Source organism: Talpa occidentalis, unplaced genomic scaffold (assembly GCF_014898055.3).
Source record: "Talpa occidentalis isolate TD23 unplaced genomic scaffold, MPIMG_talOcc4v2.1 talOcc4.18, whole genome shotgun sequence".
Lineage (NCBI taxonomy): Eukaryota > Metazoa > Chordata > Mammalia > Eulipotyphla > Talpidae > Talpa > Talpa occidentalis.
The window spans coordinates 683829-703938 of record NW_023601851.1 but is presented as its reverse complement, the minus strand read 5'-3'; the positions used below and the strand labels follow the sequence as shown (position 1 = coordinate 703938).

Genomic DNA, 20110 nt, shown 5'->3' with positions numbered 1-20110 from the left:
GGTGTGTGGGTGGGAGTGGAGGACTGGAATAAAACTTAAGAGTAGAAAAGTTTAGGATTGAACATCTCAGAAGGACAAACACCAGAGGTGAGGGTAGTGATGATCAATGAATCTTAAAGGGGCTATGTAAGTTTCCTGGAATCTATGCGGGGTAAGAAAAGATTATCAGTCAGAGAGGGAGACAGAAATCTTAGACCAACCCAAGGCAATACATTCCAATGCACTTCTTATCTGCAGGGTAAATGGTTTTCAGGCTTTCTGACCTCCCAACATTAGGTTTGCCCTGCCTGATGGGTCACCTGCAGTTATTACATTGTTGTAAGTTGTGTTATTTACTTCTGTGGGCCATGGGAGCAGTATTGAGGTATTGGCCAAGAGAAGCAGAAGCTCAAGAGGCAGGAGAGAGGAGACAGAGGAACCCAGAGGGAAGACTTGCTGGGGCTTGGAGGCCAGCTGGCCTCCTGGCCCCCTGGTACCACTGCCTGCCATGTACCTGATTGCTGTATTACATGTAAAACCTCAATAAAAGCCAGAGAATGCCACCCAGGGCTCCAGGACTCCTCCTTTACTGGGTTTGCTGAATCATAGAAAACCTGCTCTGTGCCATCCTGCCACTACTAAGTCGGCAGGATGGATTTGATAGACGGGTGTGGAGTCCTCTGAAAACATCAGTGGGGCTGAGGGGTAGCAGGCTGTGAGCCTGTGACAATGCTGGAGGCACCATGGCAGCACAGGACGTGACCAGAGTCCAGGAGCTGCAAGAAGAGGTAAAGATGTTGCAGGAGCATGGGAGGTGGACAAGGTTCAGGAGCTACAGGACAGACTTCAAGTGGAGGAAGAGATGGCCTGTGTAGACCAGCCCACAACCCCTGAAGCACCAGAATTGCTAGAGAAGAAAGGACAATGATTCTGAGCTCACCCAGTGTTGATGTTGTGCCAGAGTTCAGAATTCAAAGACCAACAGGGAGCTGTCACCGATGCAAGCACAAGAGGGTCATTTATTAGCAAGCTCGAGCTTGGACTCCCTCCATCACCGGCGCAGCTGATATAGGTCAAGAGCCCCGAGCTCCTTCTCAGCTGAATTTTTACACAACTTGGTCACAGCAGCAGGAAATCTGAACAATGCTGGGGGGGGGCGATTGTATTGGACGGTCTTTACCGTGGTTGGAGTTGGCATTTCAGGATTGGCTATGCGGGGTTTAAGCATTCCATTTTTTTTTTTTTGAAAGATTTATTTGTTTGTTTTTGTTTATTTATACAAGCACTGGGTACAGTCAGAAGCGAGGGAGGGTGAGAGAATTCACCAGAGGCAGAGCGGGGAGCAGAGCAGGCAGAAGGACTGAAGCACACTGCTGAGGGAGCAGCGGGCGGCAGGAGAGTCTGCGCGCCATGTGGGACCCTCCTCCGGTGGCCGGGGAGCAGCCGGGGATCGAACTGGTGCTAGAGGCTGCGGGCAGCTTCGCAACCCAGTGCTCAACTGCCGCGCCACCGGGGAGGCCCTAAGCATTCCATTCTTATCTATCTAATGCAAGGGGTTTCTTTGCTAGTCACTGACTGGTGGGTCAGTCTCACCTGTTACAGTTTTATGGCCCATTTCCTGGAATTGTTTGTGCCTCGAAGGAATCCGAAACTTAAGGAAACTGAAACTTAGGCCTAGTGTGGGGAGAGCCAGAAGTAGGCCTGTCATGGCGTCTGTAATGCTAAGACTTGTGGTCCTGCTTTTCACTGACACAAGGAATTATGGATAGACTTTTGGACTGACAATCCCACCAGAAGGCGGAGGAACTTTGACAGGGTATTATTACAAGTTTTGGGGATCCTGGGGGAGGATGGTATTGCTTGTACACCCCAGGAGATGGGAATCGGGGGGTGGCCAGTGGGCTTCAGTGTGTAAAAGCAGCCTGCGTACTGCCAGTAATCTTAGGAACACACCCCTGGAGAGGAAATGGCCAGAGTAGAGGAAGGGGCAGGCATGAGAAGGCTGAGGGAGGAAGCCCTTGCCAAATTCTGTTGTCAGCCAGACAGAAGAAAAAAGCCAACATAGATAGGTAAGCGCTGGTGCTGAGATTGGGAAGCCCTGAGCATCTGTTAAGCAGCCTAAGTATGCTAGAGAAGGCCAGTGAGTCTCTTAAAATCACCTGTAGGTGATGCCCTGCTCATTGCTGAGTAAGGGTGAGGAGCTGAGGAACCTGTCCTTGGGGGGCAGGTGGGGAACGTGGGTTGTAATGGAGCTCACAGCCTAAGAGGGGACCCAAGATAGGCCACATGTGGATCCCGACATGTGGATCCCGACCCATGTACTTGTGCAGTGGGTTGGCCTGAGTGCAGGGGTCTGCGTGTCCCATTGGTGGCTATGAAGCCGAGGGTTGGAGCGACTGCAGACAGAAAACCGAGGATTGGGCGATTACCCCCAAGAGTACAGAATCGCCAATGCAAGAGTCAGTGCATCCTGGGGGTGGATGCTGTGTGGCTTGTGGCTGAGACCACAGTCAGAGAAGGGCAGGAAGCAAGCCTGACAGCTCCTGGTGTGTGATGGCAGATGCCTGAGTGGTGCCCCCCCAACATGAGCAGTGCCTACGTTGGCAGAAGTAGTGGATCATCTGCTGGTGCTAATAATTGTTTTTTGCCACTAGGTTTGTGCCCTGCCTGGAATTTACATTCTGTTGTACTATCTCATTATTCAGTTTTATTTTCTTTTGTGGGCCATGGCTGCAGTGTTTATGCTTGTTAAGGGAAAACTGTATGCAACATATATAGACTATATAGCAGAAAAGCCTGAGGGGGTGGATTGTAGGGTAAATGGTTTTCAGGCTCTTCTGCCCTCCTGCCATTAGGATTGCCCTGTGGGATGGGGCACCTGCAGTTAGTACATTGTTGTAAGTTACGTTGTTTACTTCTGTGAGCCATGGGAGCAGTATTGAGATATTGGCCAAGAGCAGCAGAAGCAGAAGCGAGACAGGAACCCAGAGTGAAAACTTGCTGGGGGCTTGGAGGCTTGATGGCCTCCTGGCCCCCCGGCACCCCTGCCTTCCATGTACCTGGTTGCTGCTCTACATGTAAAGCCTGAGAAAGCCACTGAGGGCTCCAGAACTCCTTTACCCAGTCTACTTGCTTGACAATAGACAACCTGCACAGTGGCCCTCCTGCTGTTACAGGGCAACCCTGATATAGAACGGGTTGCCTGACTGTGGGTCCTCACCCGCATGCTTAAAGGGTGATTTAAACTGCAGAACACACTAAAAGTTAACAAAGGAAAGGGAAAGGGAAATGAGGTAATGTACAACTCAGGGAGAAAAGAGAAATTCTTAAATGCATCCTACCAGTTCCACCGACCTGTAATCTAAAATGACCCACCCAGACCAAACCTGCCTGGCCAAGAGCACGAGGCAAGTGCCTCAGATCCCCCCTAACGTTGCTGGTTTTATTTACAGAGAAAATGGCTGCTTAACGCCATCCTTAGGTCCTCATAACTTCCCTTTGGGGATCAAGGGATTTGTAGTTCCCAGTGTCTTGATGGCTTCAGGGTGGAGTCCACAAAGCCTATATAGTTTGTGCTCAGGACATGCTTTCCCCCTTGCAATTCCCCCCTTACACTTTTTGCCACCATTTCCATGGCGATGATGATCAAATATACGGATGCTGGGGTGCAGACTCAAATGAAAAATTTTTCTCAGGGTTTCCACTGGAAAGAAAACCAGTCTCCCCAGGTATTGTCCACTGTGGAAAGCAAAAGTCCTCCATTCCTGGAAAATAGTTTTTTTTTTTTTTTTTTTTTTTTTTTTTTTATAGCGCATGCTTTATTTATTTGTTTGCTGGTTTGTTTGTTTGTTTTGTTTATACATGCACTGGGTACAGTCAGAAGTGCGGGAGGGTGAGAGAATTCACCAGAGCCAGAGCGGGGAGCAGAGCAGGCAGAAGGACCCAAGTACACTGCTGAGGGGAGCAGCGGGCTGCAGGAGAGGTCTGCGCGCCATGTGGGACCCTCCTCTGGTGGCCGGGGAGCAGCCGGGGATCGAACCGGCGCCGCAGAGGCCGCAGGCAGGTTCGCAACCCAGCGCTCAACCGCTGCGCCACCGGGGAGGCCCCCCTGGAAAATAGTTTTATCGTCCAAATCAATCAATCAAACAAACAAACAAACAAAAATCTAGAGGAATTAGCCAAAACAAAATGGCAAAGATATCAAATCACAGCGGAAAAAAAAAATCTTAAAATTGGTTCAACTTATGTAAAAACAAGTTCTCTCAACCTTGATCCCACATTTTTTCAACAGCATAGTAAAAGGTTGCAAACCAAATCTACTTTTAAACCATATTACCAATTTTTGTATAAAATCACAGGGCAGAGTAACTAAACAGCAATTTTAGCTGGCTTTGTTGGAATTCTCCATATAGGCTCAGAGTAAACTCTTGACATCTGATCCACATAGGCTTCAAGGACAAAGTTTGTCTCATCAGACTCCAACTGGGCTTTCCTCTTCTCGAGGGAACCAGGACTTTTTCGGTTGCCAGGTTGTCCAGTCCTGCCATTGAGGCAGCTTCCTCCCCTTTCTTGGGGAATCTCTGGAGCCTAAGGACAAAGCAGTGGATTCTCTTCTTGGTCCAACTCTATTTCTCTGTGCCATTAGCCAAGCCTCCCCCACATCCAATTTTTGGAAGGCAGCCTGTATCTGGTCCTGCACACTTCTACGAACTGTGTGGTTTTACTCCCTCATACTCTGCACACCTAAATTGAGAGCCTGAATTTGTTGCTGCATGGTCTCAATAGGTGGTGTGCAGCATCTAGCTCTGAGAAGCAACAATGCAGCCAATGGTGCTCACACACATGATCGGAAAAACAGGCAGCACAGATTGCAAAGGGGAATGGCTTGCAAGCCACCTACATAAGTATATAAAAACAAAAACATATGCCACAGCCCCAGTTTCACCAAATTATTTATGTTTATTAGGCTGGTAGTGATGTTTAACGGAAAAAGACTAAAGTCAAGGCTGGAAAAAAACTCAAAGAACTTAAGCTAGGGATGAGATTGCTTAAGCTCATGGTTGAAAGACCAGTCATATGCAAGAGAAAAATAAACTGTTGAAGACCTGGGACAAAGACTTTTACCAGTGTCCTGCAGACCTAGTGCACTTAAGTTGACCAATGCAAGCAGTTACTTTGAGATGGTTTACCATGGGTGTAACTCGGAAACCAGGCTGGGTGCCAAGCTTTTGCAGGGCAACCCCGATAAAAAACAGGCTGCCTGACTGTGGGTTCTTACCTGCACACTTAAAGGGGACCTAAACTGCAGGCACACACTAAAAGTTAACAAAGGTTTATTTACAAGGGAAATGAGGAAATGTACAACTCAGGGGAAAAAGAGGGAGATAAATTCTTAAAATGCATCCTACCTGTTCCGCTGAACTAGAATCCCAAATGACCTGCCCAGGCCAAACCTGCCTGGCCAAGAGCACAAGCCAAGTGCACCAGAACCCCCATAACATGGCTGGTTTTATTCGCAAACAGAGAAAATGGCTGCTTAACTCTGCCCTTAGGGCCTCACAACTTCCCTTTCGGGATCCTGGGATTTGTAGTTCCTGGTGTCTTGATGGAGTGGGGATGGACTCCACAAAGCCTGTATGGAGTTTACTCAGGACATCCTTTCCCCCTAACACAGCCACTATACTATCTTTTAAGACTGCTCAGCTACGTCTATGCAGGTGTCTCCCTTTCCTTTCCTCAATAAACTTGCAGTGTGCTGATGAATGGGAACATCTGACAAATTCTGTCTTAGTGGAGTCCAAAAACCCCACGCACCAAACCCCATTATCTGAACCCCAACAGAACCTCTGTATGAGTCATGGTAGTTTACTTTTGGGATCTTACTGGAGGGAATATTTTGACCTAGGAAAGATAAAGGTTTTTTATTGTACCCCAACAATGGTGGTAAAATTACCTTGCCTGGTAGAGTATAGTGTTCTAAATGCCAGGAGGAACTTAGCATAGAGGAATTAATGGGCTCCTGAGTTTTTGTATTAGTCTAATTGCCTATAGCAATAGCCAGGAGGGCCAATAGTGACTGAAATTCAGTAAAGTGGAGACTAATCTGGTTTCAACATGATATGATCTTCTAATAGGAATGGGACATGGATGTAAAATTGAGAATGTTTGTGTAAACATGTGGGCTTGTACAGCACAGCACAGTACTGTGAAGTATCCAGATGCAGCCCAGCATCAATACCAATGAGGACGACAGTCAACCAGTAGCCATAAGTAGAGCAAGGCAAAGTAGGTGTCCCCATATCCACCAAGATGATGATCTGGCCACCATTTTGAGGGTTACCCAAGCCTCATCCATGGAGATTATAAAAAGATTCTAAAGGGTGGAGTCTGTTCATTTTTAGCCCAACCTTAAGTCCTGCCGAGTTTTGATTAATTGTCCCATGATATCTGCCACTGAAAGGGAGAGTAACCACAAGGAATGACACAATGATGAATTAGAGGCATTCCCATTGTGAGATCAGAGGCCCTTAGTGGTAGAGCACAGAATAGACATTTCTGCGGTGGCACTTAGCCTCTCAGGAGCTAGGGTTACATCTTTGCAGAACTGGAATAGCTATCTGAGTAGGACCACCAACTTGTGGCCTCTTGACCTGTTAAGTTCAGATGCAAGCCCAAGTGACTTCTGTCAAGCAGCGACTGAATGAAGTATTGGGGCTCACTGCGGAGCAGGCGTGCTTGAACTTAACAAGTTTTGTCTTTCACTGATCCTTTGTTCAGGTCTTTGTTCTTTTGATCTTATTCTTTCGATTGCTGTGTCTTCTGTTTTATTTTTTAATTGAATTATAATATTTTTAATAATATTTTTTAGAGTCAAAATTTGATAACTGTCTCATATTTCCCAACTATTCTCTTCTATTTCATTACTCTACTGTTGTTTTCACTTCTGTGAACTGCACCAACAATATGTTGTTTATTAGGTGAGTATTATAGCTGGTAAGTATTCACTGGAGAAAAATAGATTCATTTAACTGGTATTACAAACTAACCAATAAAAAAAAAAAAAAAGTCCCTGAATGTCACTGCTGCTTTCTGAAACCCTGCATGGTTCTCTTATGCTACTCTCCAGTCTGGGGTTGCAGGACTCGTTGAATCTGGTAAAACATTTCCGGAGTTTAGTCTTAACAACTACACAGTGTGCTTTTCCTTAAACCATCAACCCCATTTTACCCATGAGGAATCTAAATTGAATTATACAATCTAAAAAAAAAATATAATGAAATACTCAATGCCAATACCGCAGTCTGACTTTTTAAACAACTGGGTCTCTTAACTATGTAAGTATTTGAGTTAATAGTGGAGAAAGACAGAACCTTAGTTGAAATGAATGCTGACTTTATAAGGAGCCAGTCACATGAAAAATAAACATATAATGACAGAAATAAACTTCAAGCTTCAAGCTAAGAACAACAAACCATCAGAACTACAAAGAGCAAAAAAGGATTCCCCTTGAGTTTCAAAGGGCACATGATGTGGTATCTTCATTTTTGACTTTTAAAATACAAACCTATGAAATAAAGTTTGAACTTCAAAAACAAATTTTATACATTTAAATATAAGTATTTCTCCTTTTTCCGGTGGTGACGATCTCCCCAAGAGAACATGCCTCTCGCAAAGGATCTCCTTCTTCCCTCTCCAGAAGAGGAGAAGAGGAAACACAAGAAGCAGCGCCTGGTGCAGAGCCCCAATTCCTATTTCATGGATGTGAAATCCCCAGGATGTATAAAATCACCACCGTCTTTAGCCATGCACAAACGGTAGTATTGTGTGTTGGCTGCTCCAATGTCCTCTGCCAGCCTACAGGAGGAAAAGCAAGGCTTACAGAAGGATGCTCCTTCAGACGGAAGCAGCACTATAAGCACCCTGAATCAAGATGAATGAGAAACCATCCTAATAAACAAGTTTTGGATACCAAAAAAACCCCAAAAAACAGTATTTCTCTATATATTTTATGTATATATCTATAATTTGTCTTTATAGAATATTTTCATAAACATAAAAACCTGATTTTAGAAAATGATTAATCTGTGGGTTTACTTTAGATGCAAAAATACAAATGAATGGAGAATGCAGTCACAAAAGGGTGTTCTATCTGGCAAACAATTTTTTTAAGATTACAACATTTTAATTTTTATTATATTTTTTTAAGGAAATACTTATTTCTAACAATGTATATAACTTAGGGGCAGCTAGTTCATACCAATGCAAATGCATGTTACCACATTATAACTACTACTTCAATCGAGTAAATTTTCATTCAGTGTAACAAATTAACTCCCAGAAACTGAGCAAAATGAAAGACTTATAGGCAAATGAGAACAGAAATAAGGAAATTATACATTAAAAAAGCAGTAGTAATAATATTGAAATTAGGGGTTGGGAATCAACATGGCAGCGAGGAAACGCTGCGAGTAAGATCTCCCATTAAAAAAAACTTAATAGGGGGCCTCCCTGGTGGCACAGCGGTTGAGCGCTGGGTTGCAAAGCTGCCCACAGCCTCTGAAGCACCAGTTCGATCCCTGGCTGCTCCCCGGACACTGGAGGAGGGTCCCACATGGCACACAGACCTCTCCTACAGCCCGCTGCTTCCCTCAGCAGTGTACTTCGGTCCCTCTGCCTGCTCTGCTCCCCGCTCTGGTAAATTCTCTCACCCTCCCGCGCTTGTGACTGTACCCCGTGCTGTATAAATAAATAAATAAATAAATAAATCTTAAAAAAAAAATTAATAGGGGGGAAAAGCGGCAGGTCCCAGTGAGAACTGGGACACGGAACATAAACGAGCGACTCCAGCAAACTACCCAAAGAAGAAAGTTGCCATAAAAGAGGACTAGAAAGGAGGAAAGCTCAGAACCCTGCTACCCACCCCACCCACAAAGTCGGCACTCTCCGACCAACAGAAAGGAAGAAAAAACAAAAAACTAAAACAACGAACAAGAACAAACTACGCATTAAGCAGGACTGTAAGTGGAAAGGAACTATTTCAACCACCGCACCCTGTGAACTGGAGCTGTGGAGAACCCTGCAGGATTTGCCACGGAGGTGAGCGAATGGCTCCAGACGCCATTAGAGAAAAAACAAAGACTCCCGGAGACCTACACACAGCCCCAGGCCAGCCGGTAAGCTTGTGCGGAGGAGCAGCACTCTTGAAATGGATACACGGATCGCAGCTGCCCAAGTCCCCGCACCTGCGACCTAGGCTTGCAGGGAGACGTGCAGGGGCCTTCACTGAGGTGAATGTCCCTCACTGAGTAATCAGAAACCAGGCACCCGGACACGGGAGTGGGGTGCAAAAGGTGCCATTTCTGCAAACACTGAACTGGGCTACAACCCGCATCCTGGACCTGAGGGCTTTGGAACTGAGACCCGGGGCAAGAAAATCAGGTGTGGGATCCCCCACGACGGTGGGGCACAGGCAGACACAGCACCCCAAAGCCGTTGAGGCTTTCCCCACAACTCCCACTCTGTTCCCCTGTCCCACAGGGTAAAAAAAACAGCTCCCCAGGACACTAGGAGAAATCTCTGGTGCCACCTAGCGACCAGAAAATAAATCACCAACACCTCATAGAACAAGCAAGAAGAACACCAAACTTCCATGAGGAAAGGAAGAATACAGCAAGACACATAATAGTAAAGCTCCCAAGAATCCAACACAAGGAAAAAATAATGAAGCTGACAAGAGGGAAGAAACAGAAAACATTCAAAGGAAAACCAATCATGCTGACATCAGACTTTTCTGAAGAAACACTACGGGCAAGGAGAGAGTAGAGGGACATGGTCAACAGACTCCAAGAAAACAGATGCCAACCAAGAATACTCTATCCCGTAAAGCTCTTCTTCCTCTATGAAGAAAGAATAAGGACCTTCCCAGACAAACAGAAACTCTGGAATTTCATCACAACTAAACGCCCACTCCAAAAAATACTACAAGGAGTCCTACAGCCAGAACCTCAGAGGGATGAATAACAATGAAAGAAGGCCAAAAAAAAAAAAAAAAGTTATTAAAAGTTAAATAAATAAATTCAAAGGAAAGACAAACACAATGGCAAATAGATATGCTAACATATCAATATTAACTCTAAATGTAAATGCACTAAACTCTTCAATAAAAAGATATAGAGCAGCAGGTTGGATTAAGAAACAAAACCCAACCTTTTGCTGTCTCCAAAAGATAAAAATAGACTCAAAATTAAAGGATGGAAAACAATCCTACAAGCAAATGGACCAAGAAAGAAAGCAGGAACAGCTATCCTTATAGCAGATAAAACAGACTTCAAACTCAAAAAGGTAAAAAGAGACCCCGATGGTCACTACATTATGATCAAGGGGACAATACTTTAAGAAGAAATAACACTCATTAACATATACTCACCAAACAAAGGAGCACCAAAATATATCAGACAACTATTGTCATCTCTGAAAACAGACATCAGAGAAAACACATACGCACCGGGAGACTTCAACACACCACTATCAACAACGGATAGATCAACGAGACAAAAAATAAGTAAAGATACTAAAGCTCTAAATAAGGATCTAGAGCGCTTGGGCTTAACAGACATCTATAGAACGCTAAACCCAAAAAAAACGGAGTTCACATCTTTCTCAAGTGCACACAAATCATTCTTCAGGATTGATCACATACTGGGACCCAAGACAAACATCAACAGATACACCAAGATTGAAATCATACCAACCATCTTTTCTGACCATGAAGGCATCAAACTAGAAATAAATCATAAAAGGAAAGCAAGGAACTCTCCTACCTCATGGAGATTGAAAACCACACTATTGGAAGACCACTGGACTAATGAAGAGATCAAAGAAGAAAGTAAAAAATTCTTTGAATTGAATGACAAGGAGAACACCAATTTCCTAAATGTATGGGATGCAGCAAAAGCAGTAATAAGAGGAAAATATATAGAAGTAGAGGCTCACATCAAGAAACAAGAAAAGAACTCAAACAACCTAATCACGAATCTCAAAGAGCCAGAAAAAGAACAACAACAACAAAAATCCAAAACGAGTAGAAGAAAAGAAATAAAAAAACCAAAGCAGAAATCAATTAAATCGAAACTAAAAAAACAATCCAAAAGATCAATGAAACCAAGAGCTGGTTCTTCGAAAAAATAAATAAAATACACAAACCCCTAGCCAGGCTCACAAAGGAAAAAAGGGAGAAAGCACAAATAAACAGGATCATAAATGAAAGAGGAGAAATCACAACGGACGCAGTAGAAATCAAAAGAATAATCAGTAACTACTATGAACAGTTATATGGAAACAAGTTCAACAATCTAGAGGAGATGGACAAATTCCTACAACTCTACAATCACCCAAAGCTAGATAAAGAAGAAATTTAACACCTAAACAGACCAATTACAAGCAGCGAAACTGAAACGGCAATCAAAAACCTCCCCAAAAACAAAAGCCCAGGACCTGATGGATTTACAAATGAATCTACCAAACGTTCAGAAACGAATTAGTGCCTATCCTTCACAAACTCTTCCAAAAAATTGAGAAGGAAAGGATAATACCAAACACGTTCCATGAAGCCAACATTACACTAATACCAACCGAACAAGGACAACACAAAACAAGAAAACTACAGGTCAATCTCGCAAATGAACATTGATGCAAAAATCCTCAACAAAATTTTAGCTATCAGAATCCAAAAATGTATCCATAAGATAATTCACCACGACCAAGTAGGATTCATTCCAGGGACACAAGGATGGTTCAACACTCGAAAATCAATCAACGTCATCCAACGCATCAACAAAAATAAATATAAAAACCATATGATAATATCAATAGATGCCCATAAAGCTTTCAACAAAGTGCAACACCCATTCATCATAAAAGCCCTTGAGGGCCTCCCCAGTGGCGCAGTGATTGAGCGCTGGATTGCGAAACTGCCCCCAGCTTCTGCAGCATCGGATAGATCCTAGCCACGGGGTGAGGGTCCCACATGGCGTGCAGACTTCTGCCGCCAGCTGCTCCCCTCAGCAGTGTACTTCGTTGCTCTGCCTATCCGCTCTCCGCTCTGGCTCTGGTGGATTCTCTCACCCTCCAGCGCTTCTGACTGTACCCAGTGCTTGTATAAACAAACAAACAAACAAACAAACAAATAAATAAATCTTAAAAAACAAACAAAAAAAAATAAAAGCCCTTGAAATTCTTGGGATACAAGGAACATACCTCAACATCATAAAGCCCATATATGACAAGCCAACAGCCAGTATCATTCTCAATGGCAAAAAGCTGAAAGCATTTCCATTAAGATATGGAACAAAACAAGGATGTCCACTCTCACCACTGCTTTTCAATATAATACTGGAAGTCCTAGCCAGAGCAATAAGACAAGAGAAAGACATACAAGGAATCCGAATAGGAAAAGAAGAAGTCAAACTATCACTATTTGCAGATGATATGATAATATACATAGAGAACCCCAAAACTCCACAGAAAAACTAATTCAACTAATAAGTTCAGTAAAGTGGCAGGATACAAAATCAACACACAAAAAACCAGTAGTCTTCCTATACACAAATAATAAATCTGAAGAAGAAGAAATCAAAACAACCATCCCTTTTATTATCGAAACAAAAAAAAATCAAATACTTGGGAATAAATCTAACAAATGAGGTAAAGGACCTATACAAAGAAAACTATAAAACACTGTTAAAAGAAATAGAAGACACAAAGAAATGGAAAGACATCCCCTGCTCATGGATTGGAAGAATAAACATTATTAAAATGGCCATCCTTCCAAAAGCAATATACAGATTCAATGCTATTCCAATCAAAATTTCAATGTCATTCTTCAAAGAAATAGAACAATTATTGATGAAATTCATATGGAATCACCAAAAACCCCAAATAGCCAAAGCTCTCCTGAAAAAAAAAAAAGGAATGGAGGCATCACACGCCCAGACTTCAAACTATACTACAAAGCCATAATCATCAAAACTGCATGGTATTGGAACAAGAACAGACACACAGACCAATGGAATTGAATAGAAAATCCAGAAATAAAACCACAGATTTATGGTCAACTAATCTTTGACAAAGGAGCAAAGAATATGCATTGGAGCAAAGAAAGTTTGTTCAATAAATGGTGCTGGGAAAACTGGGTCGCTACATGCAAAAGAATGAAGCTTGACTAATACCTAACATCATGCACAAAAACCAACTGAAAATGGATTGAAAAACTAGACATAAGACCTGAAACCATAAAATACGTAGTAGGAAATACAGGGGAAACACTACATGATATGCACATCAAAGACATCTTTACAGACACATCACCCAAAACAGTGATAGTGAAGGCAAAGATAAACAGCTGGGACTACATCCAATTAAAGAGCTTCTGCAGAGCAAAAGAGACAATAACCAAAACAAAGAGAAACCCCACTGACTGGGAGAACATTATTGCACACAACACTAATGATAAAGGACTGATCACAAAAATCTACAAAGAGCTGATGAGACTCAATAAACACAAAGAAAATAATCCAGTCAAAAAATGGGCAGAAGAGCTAAAAAGAAACTTCTCTGAAGAGGAAATGCAAATGGCCAACAGGCATATGAAAAAATATTAAACATCACTTGTAATCAGGGAAATGCAAATCAAAACTACAATGAGATACCATCTTACGCCAGTGAGAATGGCACATATTAAAAAAAAACTATCAACAACAAATGTTGGTCAGGTTGTGGAGAAAAAGTAACTCCCCTGCATTGCTGGTGGGAATGCAAACTGGTCCAACCACTATGGAGAGCTGTGTGGAGATTTCTGGACCTACTAAACATAGAGCTTCCATATGATCCAGCAATTCCACTCCTAGGTATTTACCCAAAGAACACTGAAACATCAATTCCAAAGAGTGCCTACATCCCTATGTTTATAGCAGCACTATTTACAATAGCTAATTTTGGAAACAACCCAATTGCACAAAAACAGATGATTGGATCAAGAAGATGTGGTACATATACACCATGGAATATTACTCAGCAATCAAAAAAGATAAACACATGCAGTTTGCAGGAACATGCATGGTGCTGGAAGGGATCCTGCTCAGAAAAATAAGCCAGAGAGAAAAAGAAAAATACTGGATGGTTCACTCATGGCAGGAATCTTAAATAAGAACCAGGAAAAAGAATAACTATAAGAAAGAAAATATCAAAATCAACAAACAACTATGAACCAGAGACACACTAAGGTTCGTGGGGGGTGGGGAAAGGAGGGATTGGGGTCAAAATAAAGGGGTTGCAATGTATGGGGAATATAAAAATAAAATTTAAACCAAAAAAAAGCAATAGTTTTCTAAATTCCTGCTATGAGTAAGATTATGTTGTTTTCTTTTTTCCCTGACTTATTTCGCTGAACATGATCCCTTCCAGTGCCATCCATGTTGCTGCAAATTGCATGTGTTTATCTTTTTTGAATGCTGAGTAATATTCCATGGTGTATATGGACCACATCTTCTTGATCCAGTCATCCTTTTTTGGGCATTTGGGTTGTTTCCAAAGCTTAGCTATTGTAAACAGTGCTGCTATAAACATAGGGGTGCAGGTGTTCTTTGGAACTGATGTTTCTGTGTCCTTTGGGTAAATACCTAGGAGTGGAATTGCTGGATCATATGGAAGCTCTATATGTTTAGTAGGTCCTGAAATCTCCACACAGCTCTCCATAGTGGTTGGACCAGTTTGCACTCCCACCAGCAGTGCAGGAGAGTTCCTTTTTCTCCACACCCTCGCCAGCATTTGTTGTTGCTAGTTTTTTTAATATGTGCCATTCTCACTTAGGCAGGAGAATTTTAAGGGGCAGGTCCTAAGGCTCAGTAGACATGGCAACATCATATCTTCTGCTAGGCTAGACCATGCCTAGACATGTGCAGATGGGCTAGAATCCAATTATACAAAACAGGCTCTCAGCTTCCCCTCTTGTAGAAGATACAATGTAATAACTGGTGAATATCTAATGATTTTTGTCTGCCTTTGTCTATCTTGCCATCTCAGTCAGGTAGACCTAATTACTTGAGCAAGATTAAAGGGAGAACTACTTATTCTCATTTCAGTCCAACTGTTCAAGAAGAATATTGTGGCAGTTCACATCTTAGTGGCTTACAAGTTCTTTTACCTTGACTATCAAATATTTCCTTGGGGATATTTCATCATAGCTGTTTTGTGTTATCTTCGTATTTCTTTATCTTTATATCTTTGTATTTCTAAGCTTTAATAACATACACAGATTAGAATTCTTAACCCCGAGTGCTGTATTCCTAGTGAAATCTAAGAAGTGAAAAATTGTGCGTTATTCATATAGCAAATTTATAAACACATTTCATCAATATATTCTTTCTAATAGGTATAAATTTTTCAATGTGACATAAAATGTTACTGATAGGCTATTAATATTAATGTGCAATAGGGGAAGCAAATGGTAAATAAACATGTTTATTAATATTCTAAAAAAATTATGTTCACTTAAATTTCATGATTCAAGTTATCAAAGATTTGGAAACTACTTTTAAATAGATTTAAGACATAATTACTGATAAGTTCACATACAAACATTTTTCTTACTTATATCTACTTGACCCCACTTGTTCATCTAGCCAGGTGCCCTGATTTTGCAATAGAGAGCACCTCTGGACTAAAAATTAGGAATAAGTAGATTTAAATTATAACCACTGAATTGCATTCCTTGTTTATGATTAACTGTTAAGCCACCCCTTTCTGCCTCCCTTATTAAGCTTTAACTGGTTCCACCTGCATCCCTGGCGACTTGGCTGATTGTTACTTGCTTAATAAAATTCCCTGTGTATACTTCAGTTGATAGGGGCATCAGAAAAAAACATCAACTGGCTGCTGAGAAAACTCCCTGCTGGGAAAGCCAAACACCTTGACTCATCTATCTTCGTCTCTCTGGAATGATCCTGACCTGGAATTATGAAACCCTGCACTTCCTCACTACCCATTCTGCCCTTATATAACCCCAGGACTCCCACCATTCAGGAAGCTGGCGGTTTGTGGGGGGTGTGGAAGGAAGGCTGACCTCTCAGGACCCTCAGCATTGAGGGTTTGGGGGAGTAAGGGAGAGGCTGTCCCGTGATGGTCATCTCAAGTAGAACTGCATTTAGGAGAATTCCATTGATTCAAGGATTTGGTTTTCAGAATACAAGGAAAGATCCAGTTTGGTCCATTATAAATATGGAGATCTGTCTGGGATCTGCTTAGCTTTGAACTTAGGGATGGCCTGGTGGGCGGCAGATCCTATGCTCAATTCTAGCAGCTGCCTGAACTTCATTTTCTTGAAGGTCTGGGAGTCATGACCACATTACCCACACAAGCTGCTCTTGGCTATGATTACCTACTCTAACTTAGCATGTATTTTTGTAGTAGTGTCAGTTTTATTCTACTACTTCCCTCCCTTGTCCTGGAGTTGTTGTGGAACTGACCTGTTTAGGTAATTATCTATTCTGAAGCATTCAAGTGGGACTGCCACGCATTACGCTTTTTTTTTTCCTGATACATGTGAATTTTATTTCATTATGCTCTTGAGTTTCTACCAGAGGTAGGCTCTGATCCAAGGAATCTCAGAGGCAGTTTCTGGTGCCAGTCTGATTCTATTTATTCTTAGCCCACTCTCTTCTGTTTCCCTAGGTTCATATATGAGGAGGAACTTGAGTTCAGCACTGACCAAGAGTCTTTTAGGATGCATTTTATATAAATGAGAGTCCTTTCTCCTTTATTTTTTATTTATGTACTTTTTACATCATAATTTATTTTCCTCTCAGGTGTAGCCTCCATAAAATTCCCAGCACCAAAACACACGTGAACAATCAACATAGTCCCTTGTACTCCTCTCTCCCATGTTTTGGTCCTTCTGCTTCACCCTCTCCAGCTGAATGTCTACAATTTATAGTTGCCTATAGTCTTATACACCTGTTGGCAATTCAAAATTATTTTTCCTGATCCCCTGTATTGTCTCCCCATGTTCCTCCTAATAGTGAAACCAAGTGATATTTTTCACTTCTGATTTATTTCACTGAGCATGCCCTTCCAACTGCACCCATGTTGCTGTGAATGGCATGAGTTTATCTTTTTTTAATTGCTGAGTAGTTTCCCATTGTGTATGTACACCATATCTTCTTGATCCAGTCATTTGTTTTTGGGCATTTATGTTGTTTCTATATCTTAGTTTTTTTTTTTTAATTTTGTTTTTCTATTCCCCATACAATTGCAACCCCCTTATTTTGACCCCAATCCCTCCTGCAGTAAACACGAGTGCAGGTTTCCTTTCAAATTAATGTTTTTGTGTGCTTTGGGTAGATTCTGAGGACTGGAAATGCTGGGTCAGGTGGTAGCTCCATTTCTAGCAGTCTGAAGTTTCTCTAAACAGCTTTCCAACAAATGATGCTAAGAAAACCAGGCTGTTAGATGCGAAAGAATGAAACTAGACTGCTACCATATACAAAAACCAACTCAAAAATGGAGAAAAGACTTGAATATAAAACCTGAAACCACACAATAACGTAGGAAAAACATTCCATGATATAATCTTAGAAATATCTTTAATGACTCATCCCCTGAAGCAAAGAAAGAGAAGGAAAAGATAAACAGCTGGGATTACATCCAATTAAAAAACTTCTGTATAGTACAGGAGACAAAACCAAAACAAAGAGACATTCCACTGATTGGGAAAATTTACACTCCCCACAACTGATAAAAGACTGATTTCAAAGGCATAAAAAGAGCTCACATGACTACAAAAAAAAAAAAAAAAAAAAAAAAAAAAAAAAACCTAGTCAAAAATTGGGCAGAAAGGTTAAAAAGACACTTTCCCACAAGGAAATTGGAAATTGCCAACAGGTGTATAAAAAAAAAGTTCAACATTACTTATGATCAGGGAAATGCAAATCAAAACCACAATGGGGTAGCACCTTACACTAGAGAGAATGGCACATTAAAAAAAAAACTGGGAACATCAAAGGCTGGTTAAGGATGTGGAGAAAAAGGAACTCTCCTTTCAATATTTTTTAATTTTAAATGTATTTATTCATGCATACAAGGACTGGGGTGCCAATAAGAGATGCAGGAGGGTGAAAGGATTCACCAGAGACAGAGTGGGGAGCAGAACAGGCAGATCTACTGAAATACGCTGTTGAGGGGAGCAGCGGGTGAGATGAGAGGTCTATTGAGCCACGTGGGCTAGCTCCCTGGCCAGGGCTCAAACTCATGTTTCTTTTGCTGATAATAGCTTTACAGTGCTGAGACTTAACCCTCTGCGCAAACAAGGAGGCTCACCATTAGTTTTTTATAAAGATTTATTTATTTACTTTCACAAGCCCTGGGTAAAATCAGCATGGGAGAATGAGAAAATTCACCAGAGCCAGAATGGGGAACAGAACACGTAGACTGATAAAATACACTGCTGAGGGGAGCAGTGGGAGCAGCAGGAGCAGCAGGAGAGGTCTGTCGCGCCATGGGGTACACTCGCTGGCAGCCAGGGATAGAACAGGCACTGCAGAGGCTGCGGGCAGCTTCACAGCCCAGCGCTCAACAGCTGCACCACCAGGGGAGGCCCTCAACATTAGTTTTAATTAAACCAATGAACAAACTCGTTTTAATTTATCAGGTTAGCCCACGGCACATGAACCTAAAATACATTTAGACTAGTTGTATTTTCTGAGAGTACATTTCATTTACATACTTGTATGTTGCCAATTAAAAAGAATGCTTTACAAATTAATTTGGTAATACCACCACAGAAATGGGAAAAAAATCATGTTATTTATAATATATTAAAGGCATTATGTATAAATGTACACAAATTCAAAGACAGATCTTATAACTTGTCATTTAAAAATTTCAGCGGGCCTCCCCGGTGGCGCAGCAGTTGAATGCTGGGTTGCAAAGCTGCCTGCAGCCTCTGCAGCGCTGGTTCGATCCTGGCCTCTGGGCGAGGGTCCCACATGGTGCGACAGACCTCTCCTGCCACGCTCGTGGCTCCCCTCAACAGTGTATTTCGCCAGTCTGGCTGTTCTGTTCCCAGCTCTGGCTCTGGTGAATTCTCTCACCCTCCCACACTTCTGACTGTACCCAGCGCTTGTATAAATAAATAAATAAATCTCAAAAAAAAAAAAATTTCAGGGGGGCCTCCCTAGGAGAAACTCTGTTATCATTCCCTTAGGTGCATAGGAACTGTGTAATCAATCCTTTGTATTACAATCCGAATCTTCACAAGGACAGAGAAGTAGAACCCTAAAAGAAGCTCAAAGTATACCTATCTTTTTTTAAATCAATCCCAAAATTCCCTCCTTTCCATCTCAGAAGACTATAGCTGACATAAAAGATCTGGACCAAGGAAATAAAACTCTTTTTCAGTGGAAGTTAGTTTCTTTCTCTGTGCCTTTTGACATATGACTATTTTACCTGGTTCTCTGTAAAACTGAGGCAATTCTTATTAGAAGCAGTGGACAAAAGGCATTGAAACAGGCCACCTTTAGGTGGCCTAAGGGTTAAGTGTCGATGCTATAACCACCACTACAGCCTGAGTTTGATCCCCACCTAGGGAGATGACCACATATGGCACAGCAGACCTCTCCTGTCTCACCCACTGCTTCCCTGAGCAGTGGATTTTAGTCAATCTGCCTGTTCTGTACCCCTCTCTGCCTCTGGTGATCCTCTCATCCTTCATAACTCTGTTCTGCCCCAGTTCTTCACAAAAATAAAAAATAAAAATAAACCTTTTGAAAATAAGTAAAAATTGGGCCTCCCTGGTGGTGCAGCGGTTGAGCGCTGGGTTGTGAAGCTGCCCACAGCCTCTGCAGCACCGGTTCGATCCCCGGATGCTCCCCGGCCACTGAAGGAGGGTCCTACATGGTGCGCAGACCTCTCCTGCCGCCCGCTGCTCCCCTCAGCAGTGTACTTCGGTCCCTCTGCCTGCTCTGCTCCCCGCTCTGGCTCTGGTGAACTCTCTCACCCTCCCGCGCTTCTGACTGTATCCAGTGCATGTATAAATAAATAAATCTTAAAAAAAAAAAGAAAAGAAATAAAAATAGAAATT

At 42.2% G+C, this 20110-nt stretch overlaps 1 pseudogene; it reads left to right on the top strand.

Annotated features, from left to right (window-relative positions):
• Positions 1–7618: 7618 nt before the first annotated feature.
• Positions 7619–7945, top strand: LOC119250759 (40S ribosomal protein S27-like; annotated as a pseudogene).
• Positions 7946–20110: the final 12165 nt, after the last annotated feature.